The following is a 23,109-nucleotide window of genomic DNA, read 5'->3' as shown; positions in this document are numbered from 1 at the left end:
ATTGATAATTTTTGAACAGCGGTACATTACTGTTGCCTTTAATTATAGACAATCATGTCAATACTTATTGGTTTCAAAAAGCACCAACAACACAATTTTAACGTTTCGTTACAATATTATTTATAACACTTATGTACATCTTATTGTTTAACTTTGCTGGTTTCAATCTTTACCTATTTTTCTTTATGTATAAATATAGAATTAATAAGATCCACCAACATATTGAGCTAATACTAATACCAAGGACTTATTTGATACTCAAAATTGTATTAAAATGGATTGCTTGATAGAGTTCTGTGATAATGTTCAGGTAAAATTCATTTCCTTTATTCCAAACAGAATAAGATCATAAATCAAATATGTGTCTTATGTATGGTTATCAATAGATAAGAATAAGTACTCCCTTTTAACAATTAAAAAAAAAATATTGAAAAACTGCTGTATTACATTTTAGAAAGGTACTTCCTAGTCATACTACTAAATGCACCATACATGTACAAATTACAATGTGTGATCTGCTTCCAATTGTACAGTTGATAGCGTTCAATAGGTTTTATGAAATGATTTTGCACTTTGTAAACAATTTTTTCTATGGCCCTCCACTTATCTGACAATTGAACAGAAACTGAACAGACATTTTCTATTGTACTTTTGAATAAGAAGTAAGAAAGAAGTCAAAGCAAATATCGGGCGCAGCTTTAATCTGAAAACATACTGCTGATGTATGTTGATTTATTAATAATAGATATCTGTTGAGATTTTTCAATTGCGTTTAGTTATCAGTATATCTCGAAATATATAAGGCATAATACGTCTATATAGTTTTACTTTAGTTTGGGAGAGGGCTTCGATGGGTTTAGGTTGCTGGTAGAAGTAAAATGATAAAAGGAGTTTCGGTTGCACAAATTTATCAACTTTTTTTTCCATCTTCTCACATGTATATACTAACTTGGAGTTATTTCCTTTCAGAACGGCATATCAATTATCAATGCATCAGGTTATTATTTACCCAGATTAAAATGTAGCGATCTAAACCATGTGATTAGTGTTGTTGTACATTGGATATAAAAAAAAAAGATGTGGTATGATTGCCAATGAGACAACTATCCACAAAAGGCCAACATGACACAGACATTAACAACTATAGGTCACCGTGTGGCCTTCAACAATGAGCAAAGCCCATACCCCATAGTCAGCTATAAAAGGCAGCGATTAGACAATATAAAACAATCCAAACGAAAAAACTCACGGTCTTATTTATATAAAAAGAAATGAACGAAAAACAAATATGTAATACATAAACCAACGACAACCACTTAATTACAGGCTCCTGAGTTTATTGTACAATTTTTATACTGAACTTTATAGACAGAAATATTTTTTAGCCGTTGTTATGCTGTTATACAATTACTTACACAACATTTTACAGTCTAACTTTAAAAAAATATTTTCATCGCATAGATTATGAAGCAATTTACAGGGCATTTGGTATTTTGCACAAACAATAATATCAAATTGTGTGTTTTTTTAAACTTTTGTTGTTGAAAACACATTATTTAACAATAAAAAGAATTTTGTTACACTAATTTATGCTGTGTCTTCATTTAATTTATAATATACGTATCATATTACGACAAATGAACTTACAAAACCTCGTATCACCGGTGTAACATATGTTATTTGAAACGACTTATTCATTTGATAGAATTTAAATTACGGATTTTGTTTCAAATATTTTTATCGTGTTGACCTCGTGTTTTAAATTTTGTGTTCCGTTTAATCAAATAAAGTATAACACTCCCTTTATACAAGGGTATTTTGGGAAATCAGATATTTTTTTCATTCCTTATGATTAGATTTCAAATCTCTGATATCAAGTAAGCTTTTCAAAATCAACAGTCGAGTTCTTTTATTTCGAAACGTTTCCTTAACATCAATATATTACTTCATATTTGTCCAAATATTTCATACAAAAAACCTGATTTCCCATTCAAAATCATTGTTTACATGATGTAAGAATATTATTAATGTTTGAACAGTAATTTCGATTCGCTTAGTCCCATTCATTTTAGAGACGTTAATTAAGTACCTATAAATACTCGACTTTTTTCTGTTTTTCAGTTTCATTTGTTCACTATTGATATCGGCCTAATGAGTTAAGCCCTTTTTCGATCGATTTTAATAGTTCGTTCTTATATGTTGTACTATTAGACCACTATTCCAGTTAGACAGAAGGTAAGGATTCTCCTAACATGTTTAAGCCCGTCCCTTTTGTATGTATGTGTCTGTTCCCAGTCAAGTTCCTGTAATTCAGTGGTTGTCGTTTGTGTGCTGCTGTGTTACATATTATTTTGTTTTGTACATACATTAGGCCGTAAAATTGTAGTACACCTAATATCTACTGACAACTCGTTCATTGTTATGAGAAATAGAGCTCGATTAAAAACAGTTAAAATACCTTGTTAAAGTATTACAATATAACTTAAATTGTTGCTAGAATTTTGCTTTGTAACAACTTTCTTACCAAAAAATATTGAACACTTCAACTTCGATACATAGTATTGCACCATTATTTCCGACAAACGTACGGGTAAATTTCCCAGGACATCTACACAATCACGTTAGACGAATAAATGGTTATTTTGACAGGTTTACGGACTTTTTCGACTGATTCTATAAATACCATCAGGTGAGATTAACTATTACTGTTTTTATAACTGCCTGATTCTTCTATATAACACGTATAAGAAGGACATTACAACTCATAAATCACCACTGCTTAAAATAATATAACGGACAAATTATAGTACATAACGAAAACTAAAGACCAACCAAAACGAATCCAGCACCATGTGTTCTCAGGCGCAACGGAAGGGTTAACAGATCCTGCTCCACATGTGGCACCCGTCGTGTTGATCGTGTTATAATAAACTTGGTAAATAGATAAAGGAATATGTGATATGAGTGTCAATAAGACAATTGTTCATCCAGGTCACAATTTATAAGATAGAGCATGATATAGGACGAGGTAATTAGTGTAGTTTGTAGCCAACGAGAATTTTAATACAAATTTAAACGTCAACTGACGGATAAAATATATGTCCGATCCTTTGTCTTTTCTTTATCCAGAAATCTTCTTTTCACTTTCCTATGAAATATATATGTCTAATTTGTTCACAAACTAGTTTGAGGTTGTTAGTAAAACAGGCAAATTAACAACTCCAGCAATCTTCTGATGTATAGGTATGTCAAAGTCCAGTAGTTGTTTTTTGTTGATGTGGCTCACAAGTGTTACTCGTTTCTCGTTTTTCTTTATATAGATAAGAACGATGGTTTTCCATTTTGAAACGTTTCACACTCTACATTTATTTCATTCATCCAATCTATTCCTGAGCAAAGTTTTAGACGTTACAACTGAACGGACGTGCTTTGTCAGTTCCTCTTACCCGATATATGCAACGTTAGATCACTGATAGATGAATTAACGACTAACAACTTTCGGTGACGGAAACCAATCAAAGGCTATACAGGCTACATTATGGTCTATGTACACTCAATACCCGTGTCAGCATACACAAAAAAAAACCAAAAAAGGACAGTAAAGCGTTATTCAGACCGACGTCCAAGAGCCTGTATCCTACATGTAGGTGTTAGATAATGGACCTCCATTTCACTGCCTAATTGCTTGGTACTGATAATGCTTCCTGCCATTTCACAGGTGACCAACCTGGCGCTGAAGGTAGCCATTGTTAAAACAAAAATATCATACGAAAACCCAGATGGCGGCAGTACTTTTCAATTTTTACTGCATGTTTTTCAACAAGATAGTAAGCTCTATAAAAAGTCAAATCGCTGTTGTACTCTTCTATAATTAAAGAATATTTAATACGAACTTTGTTACTTCAATACATTTGTCTATCTGTTACACTATTTCTTGTTAATTCGAACATCGAATAAGAAGCTACTAGATGAAACAAGCCATGAAATGTCTACAAAGCACACTGTAGGAAAAAAAATCATTTGTATTCGGCTTTTCAAGAAAGAAATATTTTGGAAACAATATTGCTTCATCTCAAACGCAACCGGTTTAGCGTTATAAATTTATGTGTTTGAATATTGTTACACTGTTATCAAAAGTATCAGGATTATAATTTAGTACGCCAGACGCGCGTTTCGTCTACATAAGACTCATCCGTGACGCTCATATCAAAATATTTATAAAGCCAAACAAGTACAAAGTAGAAGAGCATTGAGGATTCAAAATTCCCAAAAAGTGGTGCCAAATACGGCTAAGGTAATCTATGGGATAAGAAAATCCTTAGTTTTTCGAAAAAAAATCAAAGTTTTATTAACAGGAAATTTATAAAAATGACCACATTATTAATATTCATGTCAACACCAAAGTGTTGACTACTGGACTGGTGATACCCTCGGGGACGAAACGTTCACCAGCATTGGCTTGGACCCAGTGGTGAAAATAGTTATCAAAGGTACCAGGATTATAATTAAGTACGCCAGACGTAAGACACAAAAACCTATCCTTATTTCACAGTGATATCATAATTTAACCTTGTTTCAACCTGTTAATTTACTTCTGACCTTAACATGCTTAATTGTTTAACCCTTATAATCTTTATTAATGTATTTGCATTCAAGTATCAAAGATCAAATTTATTCGTTCATGGTGTGTAATTTGCGTTTTTTGATTGAGTTAAGCCTTCCAATTGATATTTCATAGGGTGTCTCTCTATATTGTGCTATTTTTTTCAGAAAAGGGAGAACCGAAGTTTGATTTAAACGTTTAATTCCGTTGCGAATGTTTGTACCTGTCCTAAGTTAGGAATCTGATGTAAAGTACTTGTCGTCTGTTTATACAGTTTATAAGTGTTTCTCGCTACTTTTGTTATATAGATTAGACCGTTGGTTTTCCCGTTTAAAATGTTTTACACTTGTAATTTGAGGGGCCCTTTATAGCTTGCTGTTCTGTGTTAGCCAAGGCTCAGTGTTGAAGGCCGTATCTTGACCTATGATGGGTTAATTATATTAATTGTTACTTGGATGAAGAGTTATCTCATTTGCACTCATACCACATCTTTCTTTATCTATATATGGTATGTCTTATACAACCACGAAATAGAAATAAAACGCTTTACTATAACAAAAAATAAAAATCTTTCATTGTGTGCAACACAATAGGTTTTGAACATTATTAGTGTTGAAGTTTATATGAGACAAACAACCTTTCAAGTGTGAAATGAAATTCATTATAGCCACATTCCAAGACAACTTTTGACCAAGGGGTGTTTAATTTTTTCACTATGTAGATTAAGCGACTCGTTCGTGATAATCAAACTTTTTAAATGTTCCCTGAAAATCATTTAGACAATAAGTTTAAGTAATATAACAACGAAGATACATTTTTCTTTTGAAATAATAATAATGCAAATGGGATTATAGCAACACGTTTATTGTACCTACATACACGTGTTATCATAAGATCTAAATTGACTTTCCTGCATTGCATTTTTATTATTTAAAATATATAGTGCATATGAAAGGGAGATTTGTTTACGCGTTTAAATTTTACTTTAGTCATGTTTATGAAATTTATAATAGATTACAATTCATAGATCGATTGTTGTAATAAAATCATTAACATTTTGCAATTTGAAAGTTTTCAGTTTTCAACATATCTTTCTAATATGCGTCGTTATTCAGTTTAAACGGTACAAATTCAAGCCTCTGAAATGTGTATAGTTTAAGTCATAATATGGACGACCTTATATAAATGTACGTAAAAGTACAATAATACATTGAACAGTCTTATCGATCTTATGACCAGTTACACATTTAACGTCATGTGATGTTATGTTATATCTCACTGTTATCATAAATACACCACTACTTTACATGGAAGGTTTGTAATAATCGTTTATTTTATTTTTTACATATTTTCGATTTATTTCAAGATCTTGAAAAGACCTACTACATGTACATGTGGCTAGCTTTAGTAAAAGTAAATGTACAATGTTATGGTAATATTGACCTAAATAGATACACAAACTCAGAGGAGATTTTAACAGACTTTATATTAAGGAAGTTTGCCATTGTCTATGTTAACTTCTTATTGACACTTTCAAAGACTTACAAACCGTCAACCTTCGTAAAACATACAGAAAAACCACGCCTCTTTTGGGGGGATCTTGAATATTCATAGAAAATTAGTTTTGTTTACATACTGGTTACCAGTTATGACTGCTAAACATTACATTTACAGTATGTATTCTGATATTTTTTCAATATGTTTCATAGAAAATTAATTTTGTTTACATACTGGTTCCCAGTTATAAATAAAATTGAGAATGGAAATGGGGAATGTGTCAAAGAGACAACAACCCGACCAAATAAAAAACAACAGCAGAAGGTCACAAACAGGTCTTCAATGTAGCGAGAAATTCCAATTCTCTCTGTGTTCCATCTCAGAGAGACAGAACTTGGGAATGCTACCAGTAAATAAACATGTGCACATTGTTTACACTGAAATCTGTTGTAGGGTAGTTAAGAACATTAGTGTTAGTTCAAACTCTGAGAAGTTCAGGGCATATACACATTGAAAATATGCCGCACACCCCTATATTTTGACCTTTGAAAAAAATTGTAGTGCATCTGAACTTTCATTTCTAGGATATGTTTTTTCAAAACTTCATAGTTGAAGTGGTACTGTTTTAGCCGTAAAAGGAGTTCCTATGGGAAACTGCATTGTCAATATTTACAGAAATGTTACTAATAGATAGTTACTTCAGCTACCAAGGGTATTCAATGAGGTGTAATATTGCAGACTATAATATTTAAAAAGTTAAAACTGAAAAAGATAAAATTAGAAAGGAAAAACTGGTGTTGACGTTAAACTTAAAGAATAAATGCTATGTCTGATATATCTTCTTATTTAACTATCTTATCAGTACCCTATTTCTGAGGTCAGTCCCATGACTTCTCTCGAACAATAGTAAACCTTTGCTGAAGCATCTATTTGCCAGAGCAGGGCATATACAAAATAAGTAATATTTTCTGGCAATTTAGACGTAACATTCGATTGCTTCCTAAATGTCCATTAAGAAAAGGCATGAGGTGAAAGTAATAAGAATATATGGTTAAGTCTTGGTCCTTGTCATAAGGTAAGCTTCCCCTCGTTTTAATTCCCTCTTCCCTACTTTACTTTTACTCTACGAATGCCTGCTAAAACGAAGAACACAATCAAAAGATGTGATCTTAGCATGAATTTTATTCACAAGTTTTTCTTATTATTTCAAAAGAAAAAAAAAAAGTCAAAGCCGTTGGAAAAAAACCCGACTAAGGATAAACAACATATAAAACTTAAAAGTGAGCAAAACAGATTGCACCAAAAATGGTTGTGTTTTCAGGGTAAAAGGAGGCCCTATAACCTGCTCTACCTATGGCATTCGTCATGTTGCTCTTGGATGTACAGTCTAATAAATTACGTTCTGGAAAAAGTAGGGACAGTTATTTTTAACTGTCAACGAAACAAGTGAGGACAACAGTACAATTTTTAAAGCGATGATGTCAACTTAACCACATACAACGTTTTGTTTACTAGCTGTCTCGTAAACAGCAAACCTCTACCAATGAAATACCAATTAATGAAAACATATGTGTAAAACAATAGGATTCTAATTGTACAAACCTATGGTTTCCCATTACACACTATGCAAAACTCAGACGAACGGTATCAATAGGACATTTGTACTCATAAGTGAAAAATAAACAGACCAGACGATCGCTCAAAAAATTAAAAGACAAACAATAGTAATCAAGACATAATTTTGGAATCTAAAGACTGAGCAACACGACCCTCAAACAAATGGGGGTGATACCGTATAGCGGGTTATTTTCGCGGGGTGTAAATTTTCGCTTATTTTCACGGATAGAACAAAATCGCCAAAATAAATTCGGCCAATTTTAAAGTGTACATGCAAAGGTAATGTTAAAAATGTTGAATCCGCCAAAATAATAACCGCCAAATTTTTTCGTATACCTTATTAAATGAAAATCGCGAAATTTTACACCCGCGAAAATAACCCGCTATACGGTATAAGGTTTACAGGGTGAATAAGCAGTTCCTGTTATTTCATTTCATATATGTGTTATTTAATCATTGACATAACTCATAAAGAAAGTCTGTATTCAAAAATTATGTTTAAGATTTCCAAGTGTCTAGTTGCAATTTCTATTAGAATGTAAAAACTGTTTTGCTTATAATTTAAAAGTCATTTACAACTTCCTGAGGGAAAAATTAACTTAATTTAATATTGGGCGTTTCTGATGGCAAAAATGAAGAAAAGCACATCTGAGTCAGCAAATGTATTTAGTGTTATTGGTATCTCTGTAGCATTTGATGACAGCTATTATCAAGAGCATGTTTTTGGACTTAAATGACTTATAACATTATTTTACTGAAATATCTCTTGAAAAAGAATAATTACAAAATAAACATACATATATCTGTTTTAGTCATAAGGTACTGACTTGGTACAGAAATTACCTGGTTTTGTTAATTTTGTTTTCGAGCATTCGTAATGCAAAGGAATTCGTTTACGCTTCAGACACACCAAATGTATTCAGCCTTATTATCATGTTATGACATTGATCATTTATATCAAAATTATAAAAAATAACGTAAATCAAGTCCAAAACTTTTCCCATTTAGCGCAAATACAAATTTATACATTTTGTCCCAGGCCATGATTGTCTTTCTGATACTCTTTTACGCACAGTGTATCATACATCCAATTCATTCGCTCATTGTATGTTCACCTGTTTCAGTGGGAAAGCCACGGATCGATTCTGCGCCTCCTTCCATATGACGTAACGGCCAGAAAATCAAGGGCGACAATCCGGATTTTTCATAGAGGGCGACAGTATCGCGCCATCGCGGCAATTTGTTTACATCGTGTACGTGTGATTTTTCGAGAAATTTATCATTTAAGACAATTACACTTGTGTCATTTCATCATCAATTAGTTATATAGGTAAGTTTTACAGGGGACCATGCTATTTTTTCTTCTTAGAAGATTTTATTTTACAAGAAACGAACATCTGAAAATGGCAAATGACGTTGTTATTTTGGAAGATAAAAATATGGCGGGTGTTTTCCCCTTCTGAAAATAACTGACACATTTCCATCCTATTGGCTATTTAAATATAAAATGAAAAAGTATCTATGATGATAGGAGTCCCTAAATATTTGCATAAATACCCATCACTCCGTGTCAAATTGTAACTGAGGCTGCGAAAAGGAAGCACATAAATCGACGCCATTTTTCAACAGATTAAGGTTTCTGAGCTCACGAAATCCTGGTATTATTACTTTTAATGGTTAGTAGAAAGATATGAATGTTATCCATTACATAATTTATTAATCTGATCGGGTTATGGCTACATGTTTGCCTCATTTCGATTCTGAAATCCAGTAAATTTCCGTAGACCACATGTAAATAAACGCCCCTTTTCTAGCGTGATACTTCAATTTTGAATAAAACTTCAATTTTGGCATGTCAATGTTAGCACTTAAATTTTAATTAAATTTTTACAGTTGTTAAAGCATTTGTGCTGATTTGTTTGGTTGTCTCGAATAGTAAAAAGGTTAATATTTTTATTTTTGAACCCAAAAAGTGTGACAAAAAACACAAAAAACAAACAAAATAAAAATATAGGAAAAAAATAACTATCCCCAGGATAAAGAGGGGTTCCAACTATATGTCCCCATTCAAATGCATTGATCGTCCCAAAAAAGGGAGATTCCAATCCCGGGAACCCTATCCCTGGATCTGCCACTGGAAACTATGACTAGCTAGTAAAACATATAAAGAATTAGAGAACTATTACTGAAGGAACAAGAATAGAGAAAAATTACCATAAATTAAGGAAAAATAGAGCAAATGACATGCTAGTCCAAAAAATTATGAAGTCTGACAAGACTACTTTTTTCTGGGACGACTTCCTTTGCATCCCAGAAAAAAATCAAAATATTCCTAGCAGCAAGCCAGAGGTCTGGTCATAATCATTTTGAACTATTGACGTGCTAATTTATATATTGAGGAAAGAGAAATTATGGACAAAAAGTATAATTTTTTTTAGAGACAAATGAACTTAAAGATTAAATGATAAAGAAATGCAGAACACCCCATCCAGACTGAGACCCTTGTCTATGTGAACAACAGTACTATTGTTTTTGCTGAATTGTGCATATGGGCATGTAAAATATCTTTTAAAGATTTCAGGTATATGAAATATTCACCAGTAGGAAAGTTTAAATTCTGTCCCTCCTTCCATGCTAATAAAAATTATGTGATTTATTGTTGAATTTTATTGCCACCTACAGTATTGGCTAGGTGTTGTGGCCAGGTTTTATTGGCGTTGGATACATTTATTATGAATTACTGGTATGAAGAATTAAAGATATGAATGGTTGAATGAAAAGTTATCTTTTAAATAACAGATACCTGTAAGATAATTTAATGTTGCATATTACGTTATACTTTATTTAAACATTATTTATATCTATTAAAAAGGTTGATATGTAATATGGTGATGAATTTCAGATACTAAGTAAATGAATTTATCAGTAGAAAATTTCTCCAAACATCTGTTGGTGTGAATAATTATTACCTTTCCTAGAGGACCTTTTACGGGACGTCTGGATTGGGTATTCTTTAGCTCATGATTTCGGGGTTGATCCTTCGGATTCCAGGATTTCCTTTCAACATTTTTTTCTTAAATTGGGACCTCAGAAGATCAAGTTTTTGTCAGTAGACAATTTAAATATATATTATATTTTACCGATCATAAAGCAACTCTAGAGAAGTTTGAAATTATATTCATTTGATAATATCATCTGCATAAATTATATATTTTCAGATAACAATAGGAATAAGAAGAGCAGGATTTCTATATTAAGGATTTACATGTATGGGACAGAAGACTATTTGACTTGATTTTACTTTAAAAACCTTTTTAATGTTAACAATAGTTCTCCTTAATTGTTTAACATACTTTTTACATATTTTTCATTTTAACATTATTTTTATGACTGTGTATTTATTCATCATTTAATACACTTTTATTTCTAAACATTTTTATATTTTCAAATATACATACAATGTGAAACACTCCACCATTTTATATTGACAACGTGGGGTAAATGTACATGAGACACTATGCTGTTGTAATACAATATTATACATTTATTTCCCGTGCCTGATGGAGATATGAAGATTTGTTCACCCTCGAAAAATCATATTTCCCTCGGGCTATTTCCCGAGGCCAAGGGAAATGAATGTTTTATTCCACTGCCTAAGCTTTATGTACTATCTGAACTTCAAATATTAGTTTGCATACCGGCATTTTTTCAGACTTATTCGCTTGTTTTTATTACTGAACACGACATACATATTGATAAACAGTACGGATAAACATTGATTATTTAATTAGTCTTTTTGTTCTAACGTATGAAATAAATTTGAACACGATAATGATATTTGCTATTGCTATTTAGAAAATAAGTTCAAGACGTTATGTACATAAACCGCGCATAACGTCGCACGATTTAGTCCCGACATGTCAGAGGGGAATATGATACTCAGAGGTGAATATGAAGTTTTGTTCGACCTCACGTGTCAAAGTTTCAACCAATCAAATGTTGATTTCGCTATCAAAATCAACATGCAGTGGAATAATACTAATGTCATTGAAAAACCTGAGATTCATTGATGCAAAGCTAGCATATTCATAGGGCCCCCTTTCGTAGGACAAAAATGGTTGATTAAAAAGGGAATCACTGGACCGGGCCCCCCTTTCATAGGAAAAAAAATGGTTGATTAAATAGGGAATCACTGGACCGGGCCCCTCTTAAGTTAGTCAGCAGCAGCAACCCCCCTCCTAGAAAAAGTTCTGGATCGGTCACTGGTATCAGACATATACATGTATGTACTGTTGTATTTGAGTCATAAGAAAAATAAAAGATATAAAAAGTCAAAATGATGGTCTTTTATTCTTTATAAGGTTTGAATAACTTAAATGGAAAGTTTCTAGAATTGTTCACTTCTCCTTTACGTAGTGAGGTCTCTCAAGTGGCCTATCATGACATGACTTTTCACTGTTTTGCTTCCATGTAGATTTCAAAGTGTGGTAACCCCTGCACCTAAATAAATCATTTTTAGTAGATACATATCTCTTTTTTCAGACTTTTTGATGAAAAGTTTAAACTAATATACAAATTAGAAAAAAACCTGATCAACTTGAACCCACAACATATAATTGATCTGAGGTGCTCTGGAAGAGTAAGCAGATCCTGCTCCTTGTTTAGTATTATGAATGAGATGTCTATGTGCCCTTTTCCTAGGTATGAAAACACATGATTTTGCAAATTATTGCAATTGTGTGCTTTTAGAATGGAGTAAAATGTGTGAAAAGGTATTCTATTGCAGAAAAATCAGCACACAGATATAGGAATGGTATGATTCTTAATAAACTGTGGATCCTGTGTCCAAGCTTTGTTTTCTTGTAGACTGGTGTAAAATAAAAATGTGGGCCAAGAATTGATATCAATGCAAGAAAACAGGATCACCAAAATCAGAGTGAGACATTCATATACCATTTTTAAAGTAGACTTTGGAAGTGATATAGCATTTTGTTAATGCTTTAAATGGTCATATACATGTAGCTCTAACATGTATTTAGAATTTGATGTACTAGGCATTGGGCATTCCAATTGAATGTTAATCTCAAGATCTCAAGAGTTAAATATGCCCCAGGGCCCAGACACACTCAAACATGAATAGTTAGTAAATAGTGTACATCAGGTTGCTTGATAAGCATGATAGGGATAGACATTTATAAACATGTGTGAGTGTTATTTTCCCACTTGCCTAGTATTTTTTTTTTATATAAACATGAACAAAATATGAAAATTATTGATGCATCAGTAGTAGGCAGGCAATATTTGTTGATTGGTACATTTACTTTTAAAAATTGACAAGTTGAAAAATTTCAGATTTCGAATAATTTACAGAATCAAAGAATGACTGTAACCATTACCCTAAAAATTGACTTAAAACAAAGACAGGCTGAGTGCTTACACTTTGCATTTTTGCATGCTTATTCAGATAACAACTTTTGACTAACTGAATTTTTGTTGTTGAAAAAAGGGGGGAAGGTCTACTTCAAGACAATGGCAGTCATTTATATGGACAAATTCGTTCAGAGATTAAACCAGTTTCAATGTATTACATAAATCTGTTATACACCAGCAGCATAATTAAATAACTACAGAAAATGTGATACGAGGAGTTTTGGCAACTTGTAAACATCAGCAAATGACGGTGTAAAGCCTTCAACCACTCAACAGTTTAAGTAAAATATATTAAAAATCCTGAAAACATCATCACCCTTCGTTGTCTCAATCAATTTTGTGCTTAAAATCTGTAAATTATGACATAATTTGCATGATTTTGCACCGAAATAACTCCCAAAACGTCTGAAAAATGTTGAATTTTGACCTCCGGTTGAAGTATTTATTATGTAAACAAGACTCAGAGTGACGGGGAATCCTGTACATAGTCATGTGCCCATATGTTTTTAGGTCACATTTATTTATATCTCGACCAATTAAAAGCTTTAGGATGCATTTGTGTCAGTTGTTTGTAGTCGTGGGGATTACCCGCGTTTTTTTTTGGAAATTAACGGAGGTAGTCTTTTGATTTATCATATTTCAGTAACGGAGCACTTATTTGAATACCGAATTTGGCAGTCGTGTGACTAAATCTATTCTAATGAAAAATTAACCTAAAAAACTGATGGATGATAAGTTTTTTAATAGATTTATTGTCTGAAGCACAGGCTACGTTTTTGTTTACACGCTGGTTTATACAGCGCCACCTCAAATTTTTTAGATTATGTCCCCTTTCCCGCGTGCCTACCGGAAGTAGCTCTTCAGTGTCACTGGCTTTCCCATCGTTTTTGTTTATTTGGCTATTGAATTAGTTAAGTCTTTTCAACTAAAATGTTATAAATTGTCTTTCTTTGTGATGTTACACTATGGTTTTCAGGATAGGGTGAAAATTGGTGCCTGTAAAAACGCATACTTAGACACGGCATAACTTTTAAAAACGGAAAAGGGGGTGTTGAAGGAATCTAGTTTCAAATTTCCATCAATAAGTGACAATTCTTCCCGAAAAAAACATCATTTTAATTTTCAAAAACATTTAGGTTTATTAAATGATGCGTCTTACAGATTGAAAGATACATTCAACATTTCAAATACAATTCTAATATGACGTGCTTCTTTAGATTTGTAAACAACACTGTGATAAAATCATCGATAAAATATACTTAGCGTAGACTCAGAGATATACATAATACTGGCTGTTACAATAAACTTCTCACGTAAATCTACATGTATTAGAACCTATTTGCATACTATTTGCCGATTTTTTTGTTTAAAACAAGTGCAATAAAAAAAGACAAAATTACTTTTATTCTTATTAGTATGCATAATAAAAAAAAGTAATGCACAAGAGCTTGGGGAAATCAACAAAATAAAAATAAAATAAAATTCCGCGAAAGTCTTTAAATCTTTTTGGCGCATTTAAGTCATTTCATAACATGACGTCATACAAATGAAACCGCTCAAGTTGAAAGTTTTCTGTTACGTGAACCATCGGAATTCGTATGATATTGTATTATAACTGATTTTTGAGGTAGGTTTTGTTTTATTTTCTATTCTATGGCATCATTCGCATATTAACTCATTTCAGCAAGTCAACATGGCGGCTCCTTAGTTAAAATGTCAACTTAATTTGGATTTGACGGAAGCTTACGAGAAAAAAATGTAAATTAAAAATGGCAAATGTACTGTTTGAGAATTTAAAGAATTATAAAGATTTTTTCTAGCATTTATTCACGAAATAACATAAACAAACTACATATTTATAAAGATATTTGACCTTTATCAAACAGGGAGTCAAAAAGAACAGCCACACACACACACAGCATACCCACCCTCGCTTCAGTTTTTTAATTACCATATTTGTCTCTTTAAGAATCGAAACAATTATTTCTTAAATTTCATTTGGATCAAATGTAAACGAATTTTTAAGAAATTAATTGACGGCACATCACTCCTACATTAGCTTCCATTGTCATGATTAGAAAAATATAGGACATAAGATAGGGAGATAATTTTAGGGAGTCAAATGTATGCTGATTAGTTCATCGATGTCAAAATCTGATTAACCAATTAAGAAGACACATCTAGGTTAAAAAAACGACATATGTTGGAAACTAATGAACAGCAACAAAGTACTGTTTCGTAAACATAACATTTTTCGTTCGTTAGCAAGGCAAGCATTAACAGCAAAACGAATTTACATTTTATCAAAATTTCACAGTCTCGAACGAGGTGTAAAGTCAACCTCACGTTGCAATACAAATATTTAACTTTATATTACCTATCAGTTGACATTCAAGACTTTATACTCTAAAATTGAGAATGGAAATGGGGAATGTGTCAAAGCGACAACAACCCGACCAAAGAGCAGACAACAGTCGAAGGCTGTCAATGTGTCTTCAATGTAGCGAGAAACTGTCGCACCCGGAGGCGTCCTTCAGGTGGCACCTTAATAAATATGCATAGTTCAGTGATAATGGATGTCATACACACTCCGTATTATACAAAAGAAACTAAAATTAAAATCATACCACACTAACAAAGGCCAGATGCTCCTGACTTGGAACAGGCACAAAATTAAAGCGGGGTTAAACATTTTTTTAAAGATCTGAACCCTCCCCAAATACCTCTCACCAATGACGAAAAACAAACGCACAACTATACGCACAGTAAAACTCAGTATATCAGAAGTCCGAGTCCAATGTCAGAATATGAAACAAAAGGAAATAAACAGAATGACAATAATACACAAATAACAACAAAATGTTAATATCATTTAATAAATATGACCAAATTGGACATGAAGTTCTAGATATCAGGTAACAAGGTGACATTCTTCGATACGGATTGGTTAATTGTTAAGTCATTTTGTTAAATGAAGAGCAAAGGAAGAAAGTATGAATGGCAATCTATTGAGTAGCTAAAACTTTATTTAAAAGTGATAAATTTGAATGGTACTGGTTGTAATTAATCTATTAATATTTTGGCTAAACAGATTGTGTTACATCTTTTTGGTCGTTCAAACCTCCGTTGCCCATCTATTCATGTAACCATATATGCAGCGTATACGTTAGATATAAAATGCCTTCTACTTGATTCGATTTATTTTTTTCAATGAGTAACCTTAAACATTTTCTATGTCAATAGAAAAGATTTAGAACAGAATTGTGCTGTTGATTTTAGTCTTTTAATTTCGGTACTTCAGTTCTTAATGAGTATATACGAACACAAAGGGTTATGTGTTTATATATTAGCTAGACAGAGAGAACCCAGATTGTTATGTGCTTGAGATTACATTTCCAGTTTGTTACAAATTAACCTGCAACATCGGTGTGCAGCTATTCCCCCTCCCACCAAACCGCTATATGAATCACTGTTATATCTTTGTATAGCAATCTTGGTAAATATGTAATGAGTCTTTCTTTTTCGCCTCAAAGTTTATCAACACACTTAACATGAAACATGTTTTTTGTTTGCCTGCAAATTATTTCAAACACTTTTAGCCGATTTATTGACGCAAATTATGTCGGTTAAAAGCTCATTAGAGCTTATGTTTGACTATTGCCGACTCTAAATAAAGCTTATTTATTTAATTTATAATCTTTTTGAGAACCTTTGAATGGGTTTTCTTAGAAATGTTGAATGTACAAGCGTTATCATCTGTCCTTGGTATATTATCGTATGCTCTTTAGTGACACAAACGCGAACAGGAGTGTAAAATGATTATCATAGACGTTCACAAACAAGAGTGCACACGCTGAAATGTCTCGCTTTCTTGATTACCAACCATTGATATTATGTTGATAATCAAAAATAGAAAGCTTTACTACAACTATTACATAAACTTAAAATGATTTAGGAAAATGAGGTGAAGGTATCGGAAACCAAACGAGAAATACAGGTACATCAAACAATCATTCAATACACCAAAAACAGTTGACCTATTGCTTATAGTTTCTTAGAAACAGACTTAACCAAGAACACTCAACATTGAACAATGATTAATGAAAATGAGATCGAGGTCAGATGAACTAAACCAGACAGACACCAGCTTACAATCCTTCCATAAAACAAATATAGTTGGTCTATTGCTTATAGTTCAGGAAAAAACAGACTGTAACGCATTAACTTAACAGTGAGCAATGAACCATACAAATTAGGTCAAGGTCAAATTAGAACTGTGAGAATGATACGTTTATCATGAAATATTCCAAAACACCGACTACAGTTGACTTATTGCGTATATTTTAGAAAAACGACCAAAACTCAAACACTTAGAGGTCACCTGCCACCTGGACATATACACGTTACAGTTCTTCCATACACCAAATAAGGTAGACCAGTTGCATACAGTATAAGAAAAACAGACCAAAACACAAGATCTGATCTATAAACCTCTGAACAATGAATATGACTTCAAGGTCATATGACACCTGTCAGTTTGACATGTGCATCTTACAATCCTTCCATGGACCAAATATACTAGATCTATTGCTTATTGTATCTAAGATATGGACTTTACAACCAAACAATAAACAATGAAATCAGGTTGAGGTCATGTGACGGGCATAAGGACCTTGCAAGGTACGCACATACCAAAAAAAGTAAGCATATTACTCATAGAGAGAAATTAACATTACCAGTAATCTGTACTTGTTTACAAGTGTGACTGAACCATGAAAATGAGGACAAGGACAATGGACCTGTGACAGAAGGAAAACTTCGTAACAAAGGCAATCTATATGAAGCATCCAGGTTTTCCACCTTCTAAACTATAAAGCTTTTAATAAGTAAGATAAGGCTGCCGCCGTAGCTGCCGTCGCCGGTTCATGCCTATCATGCTTTCGGTGAAAAAAGTCGTAGGTTAGACAAGAATTCTGGCTTAGTCAACTTAATAGTTTGACTACACCTAGAAGAAGAAACAAAGTGCTCGTTGGGAAACGAAAGAATCTGGGCCCGTATGCATAAAACATCTTAACTTAGGTATTCCTTAAACTAAGATTTCACTAAGAATTCCCTTACTTAGGTAAATTTCTTAAGTGGTATGCATAAACTAACTTAAGTGTCAACTCAACTAAAAGTATACTTAAATTATAACCTTTTTCTAATTTCCGTATGATATATAGTAGCTCATCACGTGTAAAAGTGTGTTATTATTATGAATATTGATTGCTCACTGCATACTTTTTTTTAAAGAGCTTGGGTCAGTAAATTGATATTGGCATGTAAAATAATTCAATATAGTTTGTAACATAGTGCAATATTGAAACCAACTTGAACAATTGGCGCACAAAAGAAAAGGTTGCCGTTTTGATGGATGAGCATGGAAAGAAAAAAAATGTTTGTAATCCAAAGATTTCCGCGTCTTCATCTTTCATGAATGCATATGGATGTAATATTTTCTTGAAACAACAATATGTTTCAAATTCTAACAAAACATGATAACGATTTCAATGGCGTACCAACAATGTCGCATTGTAAGCATGTGCTAACAAATTGTTAAGTTTATATAACATTTTTTTCCATTGGAGAATTTTACTATAATTGTTAAGCTTCTAATGGGCTGCCGTCTCCCATCCAAGACTTCCTGCTTATATATTTTTTTCTAAATCTGTTTCGATTTGCAATAAACATTCTTATCTCTTTCCGTTAACTACAAAAAAGTTGTTTAACGTTTGAATTATTGTAAAATGTGTGTTTTGCTCCTTTTTTCTTCCCCATCCTAAAATACAAAATTTAATTGTTTGTTAAAATATGAAATCTTTTTTCCACAGAAAGAATGTGTAATTTCTCAATATGATGCTATTACGTGATCCAACTTTTATACCTTGTAAGTTGAAACATAATTAAACACATAACAAGTTTTGGCAGTTTGATAGATTTATATGATCTGGCAAACTGTGTATATGCTTCGATTCATATTGGCAATTTTACGACACGTCATGAAAAAACGGCAACAGTTAGTCATGACATTGAAAGTAGAATCCTCGACCATGGTCGCAACTCTAACTTTTGAACAGATATTAACCTCACAGAATTTGATGACTCATTTACCGCTGAAAGTCTTATATTATCATATTTGTATATCTTTTAATAAAATAAAGTAAACGTAAATTCACCCAAATAACACAATTAAAAGTTAACGAATGCATAAACTTCTAAACTAGTTCTAATCGAATATCAAAAGTATTCAGGTGCAAATGATTCGAAATAGAATACATGAAACATGGAATAGAAATTATATCGATTGATTCCATTCCAATACAGTTTGTTTTAATCCTCTGCTCCGTCTCAAACTCTGTCATGTTTTTCATAACCAACCATTTCAATCTTTTTAAAAAAGAAAAAAATCACTTGTTATATGTACAAATACACAAGTACAACGTTACGTTGTGTCTTACCAATTATTTACAACATATGTAGATATTTAGGTCAAATAATAAAATTATATTGCAGTCATATTGAAATGTCAGCGAAATAATGTAATAATATTTCAGTCCATTTAAATCTTTTATGGTTGTATAGATTCTTTTCAACTGAGTTCTTTAGAAAATAACGAGCCGGGACGAAGTCTATCTAGTTTTTTTTCGTATGTATACCCAGTTAACACAAAAATATTTTGTTTATGTTTTTAAAACATTTTGAAAAATGTTTGGAAAATATCGTAGAAAATATTAAAATAACGTGCTATTGTATGGCATCAGAAATATTTTCAAAACATTTTCCATAAAATGTCCAGGATATTTTTAAGACATCATTAAAACGTTTCTAAATTTTGTTGACAATGTTTGTAAAATGTTTTATAAATGTTTGTTTATATTAAAATATCCTTGAAACATTTTTAAAACATAAAACAAAAATGTGTTGCAGGATAAAATGTTGTGAAAATGTTCAAAAAACATTTTACAAAATGTTTTTATAATGTTCATAATCTCAAAACATCATTTAAATGTTATATGAATATCATAAGAAAAATGTTTTCTAACATCATTATTCAAACGTTTTATAAAATATTAAAAAATCATTTGATTGTGTTTGAATATGGCGGGGGTGATCCTGTGTCCTCTTATGAAGCTATAATTATAGTTTATCTAATTCCAACTATTTCAATCCAACTTTGTCTAGTGTAGAGCATGTGGACACTTTTCTCATAATCCTAGATCTGCATCTGAAAAAACAACTGCTGTCATACTGATCTTTACCACACATCTCCTTTCACAATTGTTTGTTGTTTACAGTTGAATCTATATATTTTGTTTACTTTTGTCAGATTGATGTCTCATTGACATAACCCTTTTTTTTTGTATTCATTGAACACGTTATATTATAATTTGTCATGGTTTTACTTACAGAAAGGTATTCTTTTTTTCTGATTTTAAATATCTTTGTGTATTTTTTTTAGAAGTATTTCTTCATCTCATGTACCGTCATACATTTTTTTCTGCATCGTTTTTAACTGTTTTCTTTGCTGCCTTATACATAATTAGTCAACACTATACAAGATAGAATAACAATTATAAATGCAAAACATTTATTCAATATTTTCATATCACTGTTCTTTTTCAACGTTTCCTTTCTTCCATTCTTTTTATTTTCTTTGACATCTGCTTGCTTCTGTAAAATAAAGCATAAACAAATTAGTCCTTCCGTTAAGTGATTAAACAACATAAACAAGTGGAGCTTCAGTTAATCTAATCAAAATTACACAATAAACTATTTCTCTTCATTTAATCCACAGTGGTTTTACAAAAATATATTGAAAAGTGTCAACTTATCAGTGTTAATGGATTGTGAAGCAACAATTGTAGCTATTTTATACATCTATAGATTTTTTTTTTATTATTAAACAAGTGTAACGGTAGATTTCACCAGTTTTTAAAATAAGTCATGTATACTGTACACTATAGTTTTCTCAACTATAAAAAGTAGCCAGCCATGAAGAACCTGTAACATGTTCTTGGTCTTACAAAGAAAAAAAGTTTTGTAATGGTTATTGTATATTTTTGCGCAAATAATGTTATGTAGATTGAAGATTTTAAAGAATAAATACCTTCATATAATTTGCTCTTCCAGGATGGTTGTAATCGTTTCTAAGCTTATATTCTTTTTTAAAATCCCCATTTCCATTCTCCATTTTAATCTGCATTTCAGAAAATCTATCATACATTTTGGTTCATCTAATTGATCCTACAAAAGTTAAAATAAACAAAATGAATAAAATATAAGTTAGAAAAAGTCACATTGTAATAGTCAGCTACATATGTACATGTACAAAGATCACAACCTACAGACAAAGGAACGGACAGATAGATCGACACGGTATTCCATAATACGTCCCGTAAAGGCGTATGATAAAACAATTCAAAAAAAGAAAGTAACGGCATAATTCTTGTTATTTATAAAGTTTGACGAAAAAACAAATTTGTCAGAAATGAACCGGCAACAACTGAGTCAAACTCCTGTCTTGGGATCGGCACATACATATTCATCTGGCCTGGCGATAGGCTGTAAGGCTCGAAACAAAAGTACGAGTTACATAAACATAAAACAATATATTATAGAGGCAACAACACTCGCGTTATCAAATAGCAAAAGCTTTGATAACCATTGCGTATTTGGGATTCCCTTGATTAGTAGATATGTCGCCAGCAATTGAGTGAATAAAGTACTGCTTAAATAGCCTAGTCTGTTAAAGCAAATGTAGGACTGATAAAATACTTTTCAGACATGGTGAGTGGTTACAAGCAGTCAAGATGAAGTAGTTGCATTTATAATTATATAGATTTTAAAATCATATAAAAAACCCTTGAGGGTAACCATTTTTGTATAATTCTAATGTTCACTGGACATAAACATCATAACATCGAGGCAGACTAAAATTATCAGCACCCCCCTTTTTGCATTATACTTGCTTACACATGTTACACTCGTATTAATTCTTTGAATATATTAAACAAATTAACCAAGATATTTTAAGAAGCAGAACAATGATTTATAAATGTAAACTAGTGTCATATCTTACCAGTTTTAACGCATGATAAGGTTATTCTTTATTTTCTACGTTTCCTTTGTCTTTGTTTACAGCATGGCGGTAAATAAAACTTCCGGTTACTGATTCCAAAATTCCTTGGGTTCATGTTCGTTGGTCACCGGGAACAGTCAGATTTTAAATTTGTAAAAAGTTTGTTGTCGGTAGTGGAACAGATAATCCGGAAAATAGCACTACACTATATAATGCTATATATGGGACCAAGTACCGCTCTAATCGCTGTCATTTAATGAAATTATTTGTTTTACATAACCTAAATTAATGTCTTAAACATATTCTATTAAATATTTTTGGGTAAATGTGTTTATAATATTATTTTGAAATGTTGTTAAAATATTAGCAACAAAATGTTTTATAAATTCATTTTCTCAATATTAAATGCGAAACGTTTTTTAAATGTTTTTGGGTAAATGTGTTCATAATATTATTTTAAAATGTTGTTAAAATATTAGCAACAAAATGTTTTATAAATTCATTTTCTCAATATTAAAGCGTAATGTTTTCAAAATGTTTTCATCGAATATTATGAAGAAATGTTGTTAAAATATCTTAAAGGCATGTTATTTAAACATTCTATGAAACATTTTTAGAAAATATTTTTAAAACATCAGAGTAATATTGTTAAGAATGTTCTACTTATATACTTTTAAAATGTTTTTCAGAGGTAGAACCTACATATCTTCTGAACATTTATAAAACATTCAAACAGAATATCTTAAAAAATAATATCGAAAACATTTTTATGAATATTCTTACATCATTGTAAAAATATTTTCAAAAAATGTTTTAAAAAAATGTTTTAAAAATCAAAGACAAA

The 23,109-nt window shown here is 31.7% G+C and overlaps 1 long non-coding RNA gene across 1 annotated transcript; it reads right to left on the bottom strand.

Annotated features, from left to right (window-relative positions):
• Window positions 1–20,757: 20,757 nt before the first annotated feature.
• LOC134684124 (uncharacterized) lies at window positions 20,758–22,497 on the bottom strand. The gene is made up of 3 exons (XR_010101176.1): window positions 22,266–22,497; window positions 21,294–21,430; window positions 20,758–20,857 (listed from the first exon to the last, which is right to left on the bottom strand). It is a non-coding gene; the product is annotated as an uncharacterized LOC134684124 (long non-coding RNA).
• Between the last annotated feature and the right edge of the window lie 612 nt (window positions 22,498–23,109).

The sequence above is a fragment of the Mytilus trossulus genome, chromosome 9, assembly GCF_036588685.1.
Source record: "Mytilus trossulus isolate FHL-02 chromosome 9, PNRI_Mtr1.1.1.hap1, whole genome shotgun sequence".
Classification (NCBI taxonomy): Eukaryota; Metazoa; Mollusca; class Bivalvia; order Mytilida; family Mytilidae; genus Mytilus; species Mytilus trossulus.
The sequence above is the reverse complement of the archived record's forward strand: the minus strand, read 5'-3'. Positions and strand labels throughout refer to the sequence as shown.